Consider the following 17,816-nt stretch of genomic DNA (forward strand, 5'->3'; position numbering starts at 1 on the left):
TGTTTTCCATAGTGGCTGTACTAATTTGCAGTCCCACCAGCAGTATGTGAGGGTTTGTTTTGCTCCACATCCTCTCCAACACTTGTTATTCCTTGTCCTGTTGATGATAGCTATTCTAACAGGTGTGAGCTGGTATCTCATTGTGGTTTTGATTTGCATTTCCCTAATAGCTAGTGAGGATGAACATCTTTTCATGTTGGCCATCAAATTATACATTTAAAAATAATATATTAATTTCATTTTGATTTAGAGATTTAATAGCATTTTTATCTGTATTGTTTAATTTGCTTATCATATCAACCTTGTGGGATGGGCATATTGTCTCTGGTTGTCTGGAATAGCAGCTCCCAAAAGTTAATCTAATCACTGGCTGGTGGGAGCAAAGTTAGACCTGGACAGCAGGCAGGACTTGATACTCAAATGTGACTACTTGATTGTGACTTTGGGTATATGCTACTTGACGTTGTGTGTTTTATTTCAGTACAAATACGAGGCGATGGCTTCTCTAATCTGATCTAATGAAAACATTAGAAATAGCTAAAATACTACATTCCTGTCATGGACAGTTACCTAACATAACATTTACTAAAAGTTACAATTACAAAAACCAGACATATCATCTTCCTTACTTTAATGAAATGAAGAAAATTCATCTCAATTAAATTTTCCACATTGAAAACTATTTGTGGAATCATGTTGATAATAAGTTTGAAGCTAGGCATCATAGACATTTCTTCTGTGCACTGGCATGTGATTCTTTTTCTCCGATGGGACGGATTGTTCTCTGTTTCTGTGAAGCTAGCTATCTGTGGCCATGCACCCTGCTATTGCCAATGAAACATTAGGAGAGGGGACGTTTGGGTGGAAAAACTTAAGAGTTGGGTGTTTCCCCAAGCTCTCTCACTTTGGCAGTCACAGATGCACTTACAAAGGGAGGTGCCATTACACTGAAGCAGCCAGGCGTGCCCAGCCAACATATGGAGGACAGCTGCCCTGGAGAACATCTGGGGTTGGTGATGGACTCTTTGAACAAGAAACAAATTTTGTTGTTTTAAGTCACTTGAAATTTTGGTTACCATAACGACCTAGTCTGTCCTGATTGATTAAAAATGAAACTGAATGCATTGAGCTAACATAGCTTTTTAATTTCCAAAAGATTTCCACTGGGCCATGAACTGCTATTATGTCTTTTAAGCATGCAATTTGCCTCTCATACCACCCTCAAGAAACAATATTTTTGAGTAACATGTGGCCATAACATCATAGAGTTATTGAATAATAAATTTGTAGAGAGTCTAGAATCATGAAGGAAGGACAAGTTGTTCAGAATGTTTTTAAATTATTTTTCAGTGAGGTCAAGCCAGTTAGTTTACTTTTTCAGCATTAAAAATATAAAATATAAAATGTGTCAAAACAATTTATCAATCACATTTTACCATTAATTACCAACAATATCTCTTTTAAGGTAAATATGTATGTACACATGCACATATATTTATTAAAAATTATAGTGGATATTTTATAACTAATCTTATAAAATGCAAAGTGCTATAAAAACAAATGACCACTCCAGGGGTTTGCTGTCTTTCAGAGGAGAGGTAGCAAGTTAGATTATAAGCTCCATGCTGGCAGAAACCATAAAATATGTGTGTGTGTGTGTGTGTGTGTGTGTGTGTGTGTGTGTATTTAACCATAAATATCTCTATATATTTAACCATAAATGTCTACATATATTTAACCATATATATATATATATATATATATTTCAGTGCTGTATCACTGAAGTCTAGAGTACAATGCCCATAGGAGAGATGTAAGTATTTGTAGAATAAATAAACCAGTGCCAAGAATTCATGTAGGTGTGCCCCCACAGAAAGTGAAAGGTGCAGTGTGGATGCCTATGGGTGACTCTTACTTTCTAAAGCATTCTGGGAAGTGAGATGGCAGATATGCCCAATATATGGATTGATAATATGCTTTTGAAGAACTGAAATAACTGTGCGGGTGGTAGGAAAGCAGCATTGCATTTGGTGTCAGAGGATCCAGGTTCACTCTTCTGCTGATCAGTTCACTACCTTGAGAAAATTAGTTGATTCCTTGTGGAGACTCAGTTTTCTCATGAGAAAGGATCTAGTAAACTCTAACAGGATTGCAAACTTGGTGTCTACCTAGAATTCTTTGGAACTGTATGCAGCTTTTGGGTGTGCATATGTACATATCTCCTTTCCAGGGTTGAGAGTCAATAGCTTGCCTCATTCTCAAAGGAGTGAGTGAGCCAAAATTGTTAACGATAACTGGTACAAGTCTGGTCTTATCAAGCTTCTAAATTCTAGAGTAGAGGGAGCAGAGGTTAGGGGTGAGGAGGTACTTTTATCTCCATACATCCATTTATCTCACATTGTGTGCTTAGTGGCTAGTCCCAAGGACAAGTTTTAAATGTAGAACAAGAAAGTCAGTATAAACCATCGATGATTTGTAGTGTACATTAGGTTTGCAAAGTCTTTACCCATAGCTTATTGTGGAGACAAGCAGTGTGATTAATCCCTTGGGTTGCTTTAGAAATCCATTCAGAGCTGTGTGATTGAAATAGCTGGGCCAGGAGTTCCCTCTTCCCTCAGTGACAGTGCCTATTTCTGACTTCAGGTTCCCTCCACGCCATGTCCTCCAAGGTTTCCAGGTCCTCGTCAGTTCTTGTTTCCCCACACTGCTAACCAGCTGGCATCTATGCTCACTGCCTGGTGCCTGAGCCCGGGTGTCATTTCCTCTATCAAGGATGTTCTCATGCCTGTTCCACGAAAGGAGAGAGGTGGTTGGAGTCCCACATGGGGAGCACAGCTCCAGGGCACATCCAGTTCTGCTCCAGCCCATGAGTATCACAGGAGGCTGCAAGAAAGGTGCCCCGAGAATCCCACTGACCCTGTGATCTCTGACTGCCAACCTGCTTCAAAGTGACATTTGCTGATATTTGCCCAAGCCTATTGCCTGACACCTATCTCAGTTAAAATGTAATCCTAACAACAAAACTGTGGGATTGATGAACTTCTCCCTTCTCCAGGAAAGGGATTAAGAGCACTTAACTAATTTGTCACAGGTTGTAACTGCAGGGCCAGAAATCAAATGCTAGCTATCCTCCTCAAGTCTGGGAATCTCGGCCCAGAAGCCTAGTTCCTTTCTCATTTAATAGTTTTAAACATTTCCTTTATGTGTAAAACAGTAGTAATGATATCCATATCACAAACGGTTATGGGGATTAAGTGTTATGTGTGTAAAGGCTTTGTGAAGGGAAAGTCCCCTATCCACATGGTGGTGAACCTGGTGTCTGTCCAAGTCATAGCAGAGTTTATTTCCAACAGCCATCTAGAAACAAAAATGGGAACACTCGGGACAAAGATACAGATATTAGAAAGAAGGAAAAGGATGCTTTTGGGGAAGGGAGAAAAAGGTTTTCAGCCTTTACCTAATTAACAGTCTTACCAGGGTTCAGCACTGATAGGAAATAAGAAGAATCAATTCAATTGTGACCTTGAACTCAAGGCTAACTTTTCCTTCTTGTTGTGCGTGAGACTCAGCTCTGTGAGGCAGCAGGAAGACCACAAGAGCTCGGGACTTTGGTCTGAAAACATTACCTCCTACTGTTGGGCTAGTATCGGAGGTGGTGGCCAGAGCAGATTTCTCCCACATTTAGCCTTGTCAGTGCCTCCTTTTCCTATTAAGCAGGTGTTTCTGCCACCCTGATTTCCTCCTCACCATACCTGCTTTCCACTAGGGGTTAAATTTTGTTGAAATCCAAAACAGTTTTTTTTTTTTTTTTTTTTTTTTTTCCAATGTTTTGCCTAGATCTTTGGGCAAAGCAAAGGCCACAGGCATTGGACTGGAAAAGAAAACAATAAACCTCACTTGACCTCAAAAAACACTCACTGTCTTCTTAGATCTGTTTGGTCAGAGAAGCTAAAATTGTTTAGAATATTTGCAGACTCATTGTCCTGCCCCATCCCTCTGTGTTCCCCAGGTTAGACTAGACTTATTTCTAGATTTTTGTGATTTACAACCAGAGAATTGGCAGAGAGGGCAAGTTGGGGAGGGAAAATGAGACAGATCATGTAGGCTAGGGGTTGATGAGAGTTTTGGGGAAATGTGAATGAGGAGGTGTGGAATAGAGGATCAAGAAGAAAGGGATATGAGAAGTGTTTTGTATTATGACTCAGATTCCTTTAATATTTTTCAAGAGATGTAAGTAAGCAATGGAATCTCTTTAAAGCTATGCAAGTGTGCTTTTTGAGTACAGCGTGGCTTGGAGATGGATCTGTGTAGGTTATTGGTTCCACAGTGTCAGAGTTCTAAGTAGAGCCTTAAAGTTAATGCTACCATGCCGTCATCCTTGTACTGTGCCATGACCAAAAATCTCAGTCATCTCTGAAGCTCAAACATTCATCCTAACACTGTTGTATGCTTTCTTCTCCCTGCTCTTAACTCCTCTGCTTTCCTCTCTGGCAACCTTTTCCATCGTGCCTTTTAAAAACATCTTTTCTTCTATCAAATCTCTGCTTTCTGAAACATTTCTAAAGAACCTTATCTCTATTCCTCATTTTCATCATTTTAATAGAAACCTGCCATTCTGATAGGAACATTGCCTCTCTTTAGGGCCTCTCAGGCTGAGTACAGTTGTTCTCTGACTCTGCAGTTAACACAGTTGACATGTGTGTGTGTGCACGTGCATGTGTGCATGAGACCTGGAATAGGTTAATTGTTAAATAAACTCAAAATATATAATGGCTCAAACATAATAAAAATTTATTTCTTGTTCACATTACAATACTGGGTAGGTGAAAAATGTGATTGACATTTCAATATTTTAAGGAAAAAAGTAATTGCATGAGAGGCTTCCTTTTGCTTTTGCCAAATCCTTGACTTGCTGAACACTTGCTGACCAGGAATTCAGCCCTGCCAGCTGAATTCTTGGTCCTGACCCAGGACCAACTGTAATAGTTGAATCCAACTGTACTAGTTGAATCATGCCAACTGTACTAGTTGAATCCTCAGTCTCAGCTCCACTAGACACAGCAGCTGTGTTAGCCTCTTTCATAGTCCTTTCCCCATAAACCACTCTGGCTGCATGGTTAATCACACAGACTGCTCTGACCTTGATGATTATACTGGCTGAATCCCTCGTTCTAGATGTGTCTCAGTCAAGCTACCTTTAACCTGCCAGATGCCTAAAAATGGCCCCACTGATCACACCCCTTATTCTACTAGCCACGTTGCAACTTACATTGCAAAACTTGAACTACTACACTTGGTTAGGACAAGATGTGTCTATTATGCTAAGATGTGAATTTATATTTTGGGATGTATAAAATATGCAGCATCAAAAACAGATGTATTTACTGTTTGTAACCAATGGATTTGTGCCCTAAAGGAAAGGAATTCTAACAACATTTTCTTTTTGATGTAGAGGTATAATTATGCATGCTGCCTTGTTAAATAGATTTTTGATAGGAGAGGATTTCTTTCTAGATTAAGCATTGCTGAGAACTGAATCTTCCATTTATAATTTTACTCAACTGTTAATTAGAAATACTTCCCACAAAACTGCTTCTGGCTCTGTAGATTTCTAACCTTACTTTTCCCTCCCTTCCCATGTACTTCTGGGCTAGGATGTGTTCACATCACAATGTGATCTCCGGTTCTGCACTTCGGTGTCATGATGCTGGCATAGTGGGTGGTGGGAATGTTCCTGCTCTGATGATGAGAAATAACTTGTGATACATGAAAGTGATTTTAAACCACATAAATATGGCTGTTTAAATCTCCACAAATATATCAGTGTTCCCTGGATTTCTAAATGCATTGAACATAATTTTCATAAAAATATATGACTCCAGAAACACATTGCTAGGGGCCTTGAAGCTTAAGCTTTCTTAGCTTAAATCACTTACCTGGACATCAGCAAAGCGGGCTGTAAGAGAGTGGTTAGGAAAGAAGGATAAAGCAAGAGAAATGGTGGTGGAAAACCAAAGATGTAGCGTTTCAAGGAAGAAATTTCATTGGTAAGCATATTCCATGGAGAACTTAAGCAAGATAAGGACTAGAAAGAATCCTGGTAGATACAAAGGTCATTGCTGACCTCACTGTACGAGAGCAAATATTCTATTTGTTCCCCCCCCACCCCCGCCCCGGAATTCTTCCTAATACCTCAGGAATAGGGAAGCTGATGTTATTAGCTGGCAAACATGATTAGATGTCTTAAGATAAAAGAAGCTTCATGAATTTTGAGAATGTGTCCTAAGAGAGCTTGAGAAATAATTTTATTACAAAGATCATTGTGTTGTTTGGTTAGAGAGCCCTGATAACAACTATCTACATAAGAGCCTCATCGGTTAATGTGAGGTGCCAGCATTTTTGTGGATTTTGCCCAATAACAAATTTCCTTGAACACGTTTACTTGTTTTTCCTTTATCAGATGTTATATTTTTCATCTCTAGATGTCTCATTTGGGCCTTTAAAAAATCCCATTTTCCCAATATTCATGTTTTTCTCTCCCTCTTGAACATAAGAATCATAGTTATACTAATTATTTTAATGCCTTTTTTTCCTGTTAATTCTATCATCTCTATGATACCTGGATTTGTTCTATTGTTTGATATTTTCTTTTGATTGTGGGTCATGTATTACTGGTGTTTTTTGATTAGGTGCCAGACTGTGAATTTTATGTAATTTGGTGCTAGATTTGGTCATATTTCTTTCAAGGTGTTAGACTTTGTTCTGGAATGCAATTAAGTTACTTAAAATCAGCTTGACACTTTTGAGGCTTGCTTCTAAGCTTTATTAGGACAGATCTAGTGCAGCCTTTAGGGCTATTTTACTCCCACTTCTAAGGTGACACCCTTCTGAAGACTCTACCCAGTACTTTGGGTATTAGGACATCTTTCCATCCTGGCTGGTTTGAACCAAAACACTCCTAGCCCTGTGTGAGTTAAGGGAATTATTGGGTCTATTGATTCTTTCCTGGCCTGGGGCAGTTCCATCTCATGCATGCAAAGACAGCCACATGGTTAACTGTCAAGACTGGAGAGGACCGCTCTGCAGTCTCTCTGTGCCTCTTTGGTATTCTTTCCCACACATCTTAGCTGCAGCCTGGAAATTCTTCTAGGCAATAAGTAGAACTCATCTCATTTGTTTTTATTTTCCCAGGGATCAGATTTCACATGGCATTCTTGTTTAATGTCTGAACCCTCCCCCCCTTTTTTTAATACATTTTGTTTGGTCTTCTAGTTGTTTAGGGAGGAAGGGTAAACTAGTCTCTGTTACTCCATCTTGGCTGGAAATGAAAGTTCCTGACTTGTTGATTTCTGATTGATGGCTAAGAGTAATGTGTTTCTCCACAAATATTCTTAGAATTTATTGTTTCTTAAACATATAAACAAAGACCTGCCATGAAAATAACTTGTTTTCTACTTCTTTCCAGGTCTAAACCTCTCACAGTGGAACATTTTTCTTCTCATGTTGAGGGATTTTTTTTTTTTTTTTTAAAGGAATGAGTTTTCAGGAAGATGTGGAGAAAAGTAGATTGAAAGAATAAGAAATCATCTCTGACAGTCCTTAGCTTCTCAAAAGAAACATCTTTAACCAATAATTAGTTTTTACTGCAGAGTAGTTTTTCTTGCAACATCTACATTAGTTATGAAATGTTTTGAATAAATGTAAGCTCCTCATATACCTCTCAGTTTATCCAGAAATTGCCCTTTTGTATTATAATCAATTAAAAACAAACAACTCAACCAGTCAAATGTGAAATTATTTATGTTATGTGTTCACTGACTATGAAAGAACTGAAATGAACTGTAAATTACAAACCAGCTTTTTAATTACTGTAGTTACATCATAACTGTTGTTTGAATAAGTTATTTCACCTTATCTACCCTAGAGTAAGGAGCAATAGATAAATTCTGAGGCAGCAACCCCTAGCCAAGGTACAAATACGGCAGATACACATACACATACACACACACACACACACACACACACACACACACACACACACATATACACATCCATACATAATTTTGAAAATGAAATGAAACCACCAAAGAGTGAAGTCTAAATGATATCCCTATGAAACATTTCTTTTTATATTGAACCATTTTAAAAACAAATTTCATGGAATTTAATTGTTCTGCCCTACTTATTTTTGTATAGAAATTTCAGAGTAAAAAATTCACTTACAGCATAGTTTTGAAGAAATGTCAGGTTAGAAAGAGATTATAATTTTTGCTTAGGAATCAGTACAAATGAATGAATGCTATATCAACCTGACATGAAAAATCATCCTTCATTTATTTGTCAAATAACGTAGTCAGGGTTCACTATGTGTGAGGCACAGAGCTAACTCCGGGGAATTGAAACAAACCAAACTTACTTTCAAAGAGGAGTGACTATGTTGAATTTTATTGCCTTTTGAGTTACTTGTTTAATACTATACAGTTTAATTTTTCTCCTTGATTTATAGAACAATGTGGGATAGAGTAATTCTTTGTTATATGATAAAAATTGACCTTCAAGTTTTTGCTTTCATCTACAACTACTATAAAATTTTAGATTTTTTTTTTCTATCTCCCAAAAAGATGAGTTCTTTTCAATTAGCTGTGCTTGTTAAATATTTAGGGTTGCTTTTAGTGTTCAAGTAAAAGCTGTATTACATAATAATGCTTTTTAGATTTTAAAGGTACTAGTTGTCCTTGCCTGTTGTTTGGCATGGTTCTACTGGGCTGTGTTAAGTTTAATTTCTATATTGGCCTTAACTTTTTTTGTATCTTGATCTCATCTTTGACTGCCCAGTTTTGACCAATACTCCTTTCTTCTGGCTCGCTGTCTATTTGGCTGTTGCAATTTGAGTCCTAGCTCAGTTGAACTCTTTTGGCTCTTGAACCTTCGCATCACTTCCAAATCAATGATTTTCTTACTCCCAATGCAGAATTTTCTTGGAATGGCTGTCCTGGTAGTGGTGACTGATTCTCTTATTCTACCCTCTTCTGGTTTTGGGCACAAGCCTGAGAAAACGTAGTGTGCACCTCTGTGGGAGTCTGCAGCTGGTCCCGGGTTAATTCCTCCAGATACTTTCTTCCAAAGAGGTTTACTGCTTACCAATACTTTTGTATTGCTCATGCTTTTATTCTGTTTCACTGCTTATGAACACTTTTGGGCTACGTGTACATCGGATTTGTCCAAGATCTCACAACGTGGCTCTGAAGAGTGAAGGAAGAAATTTCAACTCATAATCAATGATCTCAGAGTTTATTTTGGTCATTGTAGCCCCACCAATTTCAAACTACCAGGTCCCATTTAAAGCTCTTTCTTATTTTGAACACATTCCTTTAACATCACATCTATTTAAGTATCTGATTAAATAGAATGGTGAAACAATATACTAGTTTAGATATCTTATTCTTTTTCTTAGAACCCTAACCAATAAAATAAATTTAAAGGACTGAATCATCAAAGACCTCATTAGGACAAATTAGCAATGACTATTAATTATTAATAGCTAAACTATTATGAGGTGAAAAATAAATTATAGAATTACTATATTAGAAGTCATATATACACTTATTGGATATCCATTCTATGACCAGCACTGTTAAAGTGCTGGGGATTTAACAATGAATGAGACACAGACTTTGCCCTTCGGAGACTCAATTTAAATGGACAAGTAGAGCTTCAACAGACAATTTCAAGAAGATAAACAAAGTACAATGTCACAGTAGCTGTGCCCAGTTTGCTGTGAGAAAGGGCAGGAGGAGCATCCACTCCAGGCTGGGCTTAGAGGGGGAGGAGAGCCAAAAAGGTTCCCAGAAAAGGTAATAATTGAATTGAGTCCTGAGGAGTAGAGTTATTTGGGTAAAGAAGGTGGGGAAGAGAATTATAGGAAGAAGCACAGACAACTTGCCCTAAGAAAGGGGATCACTTACATTCTAGAGTAAAACGACTTTGTTATTATCTTATGTTTTATCTTAAAAATGTGTTTGAATTTTGTGTAACACTCTATAGTATGTCTATGTTAGTGTCAAACATGTTCCAAATGATTTACATTTTAGTACAATTACCATTTTAGGAAAATGCTCATGTTTATTTTATGACTTTTTAAATGGCCATTGCATATCATTGGATACTCCTGTGCAAATTGGAAGCTGAGTTTGAGAAGTGTTGAAAAACACTTAAGAATTTGATCATGGATTTAGACTGACCTAGTTTGAATCCTGAGTCCACCTATTTCTAAGTGAGCATGTTACTTAATTTCTCTTAAATTTTAGTTCCTTTTAGTATAAAATGGGGATTCCGGGGGATGAAATGAGAGCCTGTATATCAAGTGCTTTGTAGAGAACCTATTACAATATACCACACAATTCATGAATGAAAATTATCTGTATTTCTTGAAGTTGGGGAACATATCTGTCTTGTTCCTCTTTGTATGCTCAGTACAATATTTTGCACCTAGGAATTACACAATAAATAGTTATTAAATTAATAAAGCAAGAACTCATTATTTAGTGATGTCAAAATAGCTCATCTTAATGTCAATGTAGAGAGAAGCTGATAACAGTGTCTGGAATGCACTAGGTCTTAATAAATATGTCCTAATTGACTGATTTGATGAATAACTTCACTTGGTACCTGTTCTCCAAAAGTGAGGACTGAACAGAATGTGGTGTATATAAATACAAGAATAATTCTACATTAGTGGCATACCTGTGCTCTGCTTTCTACTGTGAAAAGTGCCTAAAAAAATACCGATGCAGAAAATCTTACAAAACAAATATATAGACTAATAAGTGAAGATCCTCCTAACCACCACTTGTGTCAGGAAGTGGAACTTTGCCAGCCTCCTTAGAAGGCCTTTTGTGTGCCATATCTCAAATTTCCCTCCCCCAAAGTAACCATGGACTTCTATTGTAACCATTTCCTTACAGTTCTTTATACTTCTATCAACTAAGATGCATCCATAGATATAGTAGTCTTGCCAAATAAAAGAAAAATTGATGTATTTCTTGAGTCTCTTTCAATCTGTAAATTCCTCTTTCATTCCTATCTTTCTCTTACAAATTATCTTTTGAAGAATGTGTCCGTTTAGTTTGACCTCAAGAGTTTCCCACCACCTGCAGTTTACTTATTGAGCACTCATGGTGCAGTTCAACTTGTTTCTTTGTTTCTTGTATTTCCTGAAAATTGACAGCTAGATCATGATCAGCAGAGAAATGATCATACTGAGGTTCTAACCCTTGGGAAAGACTACAGGTGGTGCTGTTTTCTTTCATCAGAAGGTACCATCATGTGATTATGATCAAGTTTTAGTTTTCTTTGACGTTAGCAGCTGTTGATGCTCAGCGCCTTAATTTACTAATTTAATGGAGATATTCTAATTCTATAATTTCTTTTTCACCTTGTAATTGGAACACTTTTATAAAGAAACACCTTGTTTTCATTTATTTGGTTGACCATTGTTCCAATTTGTATAAGAAAAGCAAGATAAATAGTTTGATCCCTTATCAGGTTGAGCCCCCTTCCACCACTTTAAAAAAATTTTTTTAAAAATTTATTTTAATGTTTCAAGTATACAGTACACTGGACACAGCCAAATTGGCCCTGGTGTTCAGAGTGAGCAGGTCTGTCATGAAAAAAATCTGCTCGGAGTTGCAGCCCCTTTAAGAGGTGTCTGCCACTGCCGCTGCCTTAGCCACCATCTCACTCAGCCTCTTGAGACTTAGTGGCTCCACGTCCTCGTCCTGTCTTACCTTCAGATGTGGCAGGGTAATTTCTGGGATTTCTCCCTAGTTGTATGGCTTATTCATCAAGATCCTAGGCAATTTTTTCTAGCTGCTGCTCCTTGTTTCCATCACAACTTTGATATGGTCACCAGACGGATGAACAGAGCCTCTACTATCTATGCCATTTTGGTTGCCCCTCAGTCATATCCCCTTCCCCTCTTTTAACCATTATTTAAGATAATAAATTGGTTCTCTATCATCTTCTGAATTTAAAAAATATTATAAAGGACACATAGATTTAAACAGATTTGCTATGTGTTTTAATCTATTGCAATTTTTTTTTTTTTAAAATTGAAACTCAAATTGCTCCATTTTTGACCAGTGGTATCCTGTTCAAATTGGCTCTTGAGTTCTGTCGACAACTTCCTTGATGTCTGGTATGCCACGATATCGCAGGTTCTTTTAAAAAATTTCCCTTCCTGGCCTTGAAATCAACACTCTCTCCAAGAAATTCTGTCTTCTTTTAATGGAAATTAATTGCATTAGTGGAAATGCTACTGTGTTGATCAGTTTCTAGGCTTCTTATGTGGACAGTTAGAACATATATAGAATATATGTGTGTTTTTGTGTGTTTATAGTGGATATGTTTTTTATTAAAATAAAATACCTCATGGAGCTGTTTCAAGTTTAGTGCTTGTTTTATGTGCACAAGCATTTTTAGGCAGAATGGAGAAGGGAATCACTTGATTAAGTAATGACTCTTGAAGGTTTTCGATATTTGATGTCATGACACACTTGAAACTTCAAAATGTTTAAGCAGAAAATGTTGAAAAACTATAGGGATGTTTACAATAGGCTATATTTCAGTTCTGCAGTTCAAATTAACCTATCTTTTTATAAAAGGGTTACATGGTATAGCACTCAGTAAATACTACTTCTGAAAGATCTCTGCATGACTATTCACCATTTTATTCCCAGCACCTAGTATACGGGCTGGGTAACATAGTATGTGCTTAACTAACATTTATGAAATGACTAAGTATTGTTGTAGGTAATGCAGTTGACTCTTGAAAAACATGGGCATTAGGGGCACTGCCTGCCCCTATCTCTCAAATGGGGATTCAATCGGCCTTTAATAGAAAATTGTATTTTCAGTGGGCAGTGGGGGAGTCCAAGGCTGGAAATCTGCAGCTGGTAAACCGCAGTTGGAAATGTGAAAATATGTTTTCTATCTGCAGTAGTTGAATCTGCAGAAGCGAAACCATGGATAGGAAGGGCAGACTATGTTGTAGACCTACATAGTTCAAATCCCATATTATTCAAGGGTCAATTGTGTACTAATGCGTAAATTGTTGGGATAACTGTGTTTCCTCAAACTATTATTTAACACTAATTTTACATACGTTATTGAATCTGTCTGACCTACAATATCAAGTCAGTTAAGAGCTTTTAAAGTTAATAGTGGAGCCTTAATGTAAGAAACAATGTTAATATTAAGAGGTTTTTAATATTATCATCACCGTCTGCAAATTTACTAAATGCAGTCTATCTGTGATATGACCTTGTATTTTTCATTACATTTTAGTGGCTAATTTTGTAAAACATAATAGAAATACACTTTAAGGTTAACACTAATTAAACATTAAAAGACATAATGTTGATGAGTAAATACTGTAAATTGTGATGAAGTTAGACCTGGAAGTGGAGATAATGTTAACATCTAAAATTTCTCATTAAATGACTTTTAATTAACTCCTGAAATGGTAGTCATTCTGCAAAATTATGTAAAATTAGACGATCAGTTACCAGGACTTTTTCAGAAATATTTTATTCTGCTTTTTCAGATAATTTTTTTTTTTTAGCTTTGTCACTGAATTATTGTATCTAAATGTGAACTAAATTTAAGTATCTTCCATATCCCTTATGGCTCTAAGGATATGCATTTCTTTGTTTTTACTTGGCAATTTTAGATATTCTGGTACTTTACTTTTGGAAAGCCATAAAATAGTACAAAATGACACACGCTCAGATTTGATAAAACAGAAAAAGGGGAGGAAGAGGGGAAGAATGGTAACCTCACTGTGTTATAGATTGAAGGGAAAAAGGTAACTTGACTCTTTCCATTTATTTTTTTCATTTAAATACTGCCTCAAGTGAGGTTGCATTGATAGTGGCCCAGAGATCTGTTGTCTTGCTCCTTAACCAGGAGTGCAGATATTTTTCTGCAGTTTTGGAACCTAGAATTTAATTACTTGCACCACAGTCCTGTGTTTCCTTGGGAACCTTTTAAGTATCTTAAATTACCTTTGAATTATAAGGTCACATCAACAACTGAAACATCAAAATGTTTATTGGCACCTTACGCAGATCTACTATAGGCTACACCTGGCCAACGATGTGTTTTATCTGAGGTGTACAGTGTTAGAAAAGATTGAATTATTTGCAAATATTAAAAATTGTGTGTGTGTGTTTTTTTATTGGGTATATTTCTGGTACTTCTTGAAACATCAAGATATTTGACACTGATGAACCCATATTTTCACATTACAGCTATTAACTGGAGTTGTTCCATGTTCTACCTCTTTATAGGTCTCCTTGATATTGAGATTGAGCATCAATCACCATTTCTTAAAGGAAAGTGAAATATTTCTTGTATCCTTGTCTCGAGCATCAGTTGCAGAGTAAAAGACAAGAAGGGTGTGCAAGTCAAGAAGAATGGGAGAGAGCAAGAGGGAATATTTTGTGTGCGTACACATAAGAGAAAGATATCCCATGCATTTAATATTCAAGGTATGTCTGTTTTAGGAGAATACAACTTAAGAAGGACATTAGGAGACAAGCCATCTTAGGACCCATAACTGATATAAGGTAAAGGCGATTGATAAAAAAGAATAACATAATAACCTGATTAAGGAGCTGATTTTTCAACTGGGCTTGTTTTGGAATGTGAATAAGATATGTTTAGATGCTAGAAAATGCAATTATGTGTTAATTGAAAAAATTGACCATGCATCAGAACTTTTTGCAGATAGTGAATTTGTAACGTCTACTGAGTTTAGTAGAAATTGTGTCCTAAGCCTAGGCAAGTGCTTACAGATATGAGCCTATCTAGAAATACCGTTTCAGTATGTTGATGGTATATGTGGGAGGTTTTGTAGAGTTTTAAGATTCTAGCTGATGAGTACACAGACATAAATAATACCACCTAGTTAACTATATCTTGGTATTGATGAAAATTTAGATGTGGCTCAAGAACTTTTAAATATGGTACCTATATGACAAGTACAACATCAGAAAATGATTAACTTTTATAAGTTGAGAATAACTTTCGGAAGTTTAATATGGACTGGTCAAAGTTAGTTAAGTGACGGAACTTCTTTAATGGTCAACTTTAATTTATGTTTATAATATTATAAAATTTAAATCAAGTTGGCAACATTTTACAAGGGTGCGAGACTTAAATCCATTTATTACAGCATCATTAGGAGTTGCTTTGTGTTAAAAAGTTGAATATAGTGCATGCTAGTGACTGTATGACATGAAGCAGGGACAGTTCAGTTAGAGTGACTTAGATCCTTAATCAATGGCCTGTGCCTCATGGGTAATACCATATAATTGTGACATTGTGCTAAAATGATTTATTTGTACTTTTGAAAGAAATTATTGTTCACATTATCTGAGGAAAAATTATGCCTTGATTCACCAATAAGTGGAATAAAGACCTGGAATTTTTGGTTGTTATTATAACTTTTAAAATTTCTGAATATTTTTCTTTAAGCATTTATATGTAGTTATAATAGAGATGATCTGATTATTCTTCGTGTTACTGTATTTTTGAAAACTGTTTTGACAAGGTTTAATATCAAAGCACTGCTTTATTAGTCCCCAAATTTAGGGTTTTCTGAAGACTGTGATGGAAAACAAAGCTTAGGCCTGGGGATGAACTGAGGCTTACTGCTTTCTGCCCCCAAAGAGAGCCCTAGGGACTGCTTGCTTGATGGTTTCATGGTAGACTCTTATCTATTCAGCAGCCTGGGAGACAAGCAGTGTGTTTTACATCTCAGCAGCCAGAGACACAGAGAAAACCTTTGAGAGACAAGATCCAAACCTGAACTGCCCTTTCAAATCAATTGTTTTTATCATATACTTAAAGTATAGGAAATAATGATAAAAGCAAACACCCATCGACTTACCATCAGGCTTAATAAACAGAACCTGTACTCTTTTCTCATCCTTTCCTCCTCTCTCAGCACCTAGCCATGAGCACTCTCTTGGTTTTGTATTTTCATTCTTTTGTCTATAGTTCTAGCAGATACTCATGTATCCCTAAACAGAATATTGTTTACTTTTCAAATTTTTGATTTAATATGTTGATACATGTAGTTCATCCATTTTTATATTGCCTAACATGTCCTTGTATGAACATGCTGCACTTTATTCATTTCCATGTTAATGGACATTATGATTATTTCCATTTTTTTTTCTGCTAAAATATAGAAAACTCTATTATTTCAGTGGAATTAAAGCCATATGTAAGGTACTGCTCTTAATTCTGGGGACACATCAGTGAAAAAGAGAGACAAATATCCCTACTCATATTGAAGTTACGTTCTGGTTGGAAGAGAGAGACAAAAAAATAAGTAATTATATGGTTTGTTAGAATGTGGTGCGTAGAAACAAGACATAGAAGGTGATTGGATTAGAGATGGAATTATGATTTTAAACAGGATGATCAGAAAAGTTCTGACTAGAATGTGAACAGTTGAAAACCAACTTGAAGATGAGAAAAAGAATCATGTAATGATTTGGGGAAAGAATGTTCTAGGCAGAGGAAACAGTGTAAAGATGTCCAGGGATTGCTTTCTTTACATTTAGTAGTATTTCCTGGTACACATGTGCAAGAGTTTTTAGAAGGTATGTTACTGGCATGGAATTTCTGTATTATGGGCTATGCAGTTACATACATTCTTAATTTTACTGGTGTGTTATTAGTCTGTGTGGGTTAGCTGTTGAAACATACAATGGTCTCTCTTCGGTTTCCTTTCCCTCTCATTTCATCTCCTCACATAATTTTGGAAGCTGTACACTATTTCTATTCATTTAGTGCTTATCCTAAACATTTTAACACACATGTTTAACAAGGCTAAAGTTCATTGATAAAATTACTCTTCGTGAATAATATACCTTAAACACATTAACTCAATTATGCTTATCCCATTTTATATGCCATTTGTGTGCAGTATTTTAGTTCTAGCTTTTTAAAAAAGTCACAAGTTAGACACTTGCTATTGTTTTAGACATTTATACTGTTTTTTTTTTACATTCAATGCTTATTTAGCTTCCCCACATATTTTCCAATTTCTATATTCCTTACCTCTTCTTACATCTCAAACTTCAACCTAGACTCATCTTTCTCTTTACAACACATTTTGTAGAATTTCCTTGGGGTGGTGGTATTGATCACAAACCCTGTCAGTGTTTGTCTCATTTTGGGGTAAAAATTATGGGTTGGCTTGATTAGTTGAGTTGCGTTTGTATGATATGGTCAATGCACTAGTCGCTTTTCTTGAATTAACCAGTCTAGATTGCAGCCGCGAGGTATTATCTGAAATGTTTGTTTTAAATGAAGCCACAATGGAATTTTCTGGAAACCTGTGCATGGGAGCAAGTTAGTTAATATAGAAGGCCATCTAGTCCCATATGCCTCTAAGGGAGATAGAAACCCAAAAGCATATCTGTCCAGGTATAAGCTATGTGGACTGCAACCAGGGTAGTTGGGGGGAAGCATGACAGTTTTTATTCCTGTATACTGAATTCCAAAATATTTCGCAGATATTTGATATATTCTGCTGCTTTGGAGATGAAAGGAAGATTTAAAAAACTTATCTTTAAAAGTAATTTAAAATTTTTCTAGTTTCTTCTTGACTGCAAACCGAAGCACTATGATTTTAAACTTCATTGTTTTTGTTGTTGGTATTACTACCTTAATTAAGGGAGAAGGGCGAGGTAGGGTAATGTAAAAGAACTGAATTTTATGAGTAAATGATGAATTCTGAC

The 17,816-nt window shown here is 36.3% G+C and overlaps 1 long non-coding RNA gene across 1 annotated transcript in view; it reads left to right on the forward strand.

The window, feature by feature from the left end:
• The window catches only part of LOC118613373, a 63,527-nt gene extending 45,983 nt beyond the window's left edge, over nucleotides 1-17,544 (forward strand). The window contains exon 3 of the long non-coding RNA XR_004955440.1: nucleotides 14,349-17,544. This is a non-coding gene — a long non-coding RNA (uncharacterized LOC118613373). The remainder of the gene's footprint in view (nucleotides 1-14,348) is intronic.
• The last annotated feature ends 272 nt before the right edge of the window (nucleotides 17,545-17,816 follow it).

This window comes from Rousettus aegyptiacus, unplaced genomic scaffold, assembly GCF_014176215.1.
Source record: "Rousettus aegyptiacus isolate mRouAeg1 unplaced genomic scaffold, mRouAeg1.p scaffold_m13_p_1, whole genome shotgun sequence".
Lineage (NCBI taxonomy): Eukaryota > Metazoa > Chordata > Mammalia > Chiroptera > Pteropodidae > Rousettus > Rousettus aegyptiacus.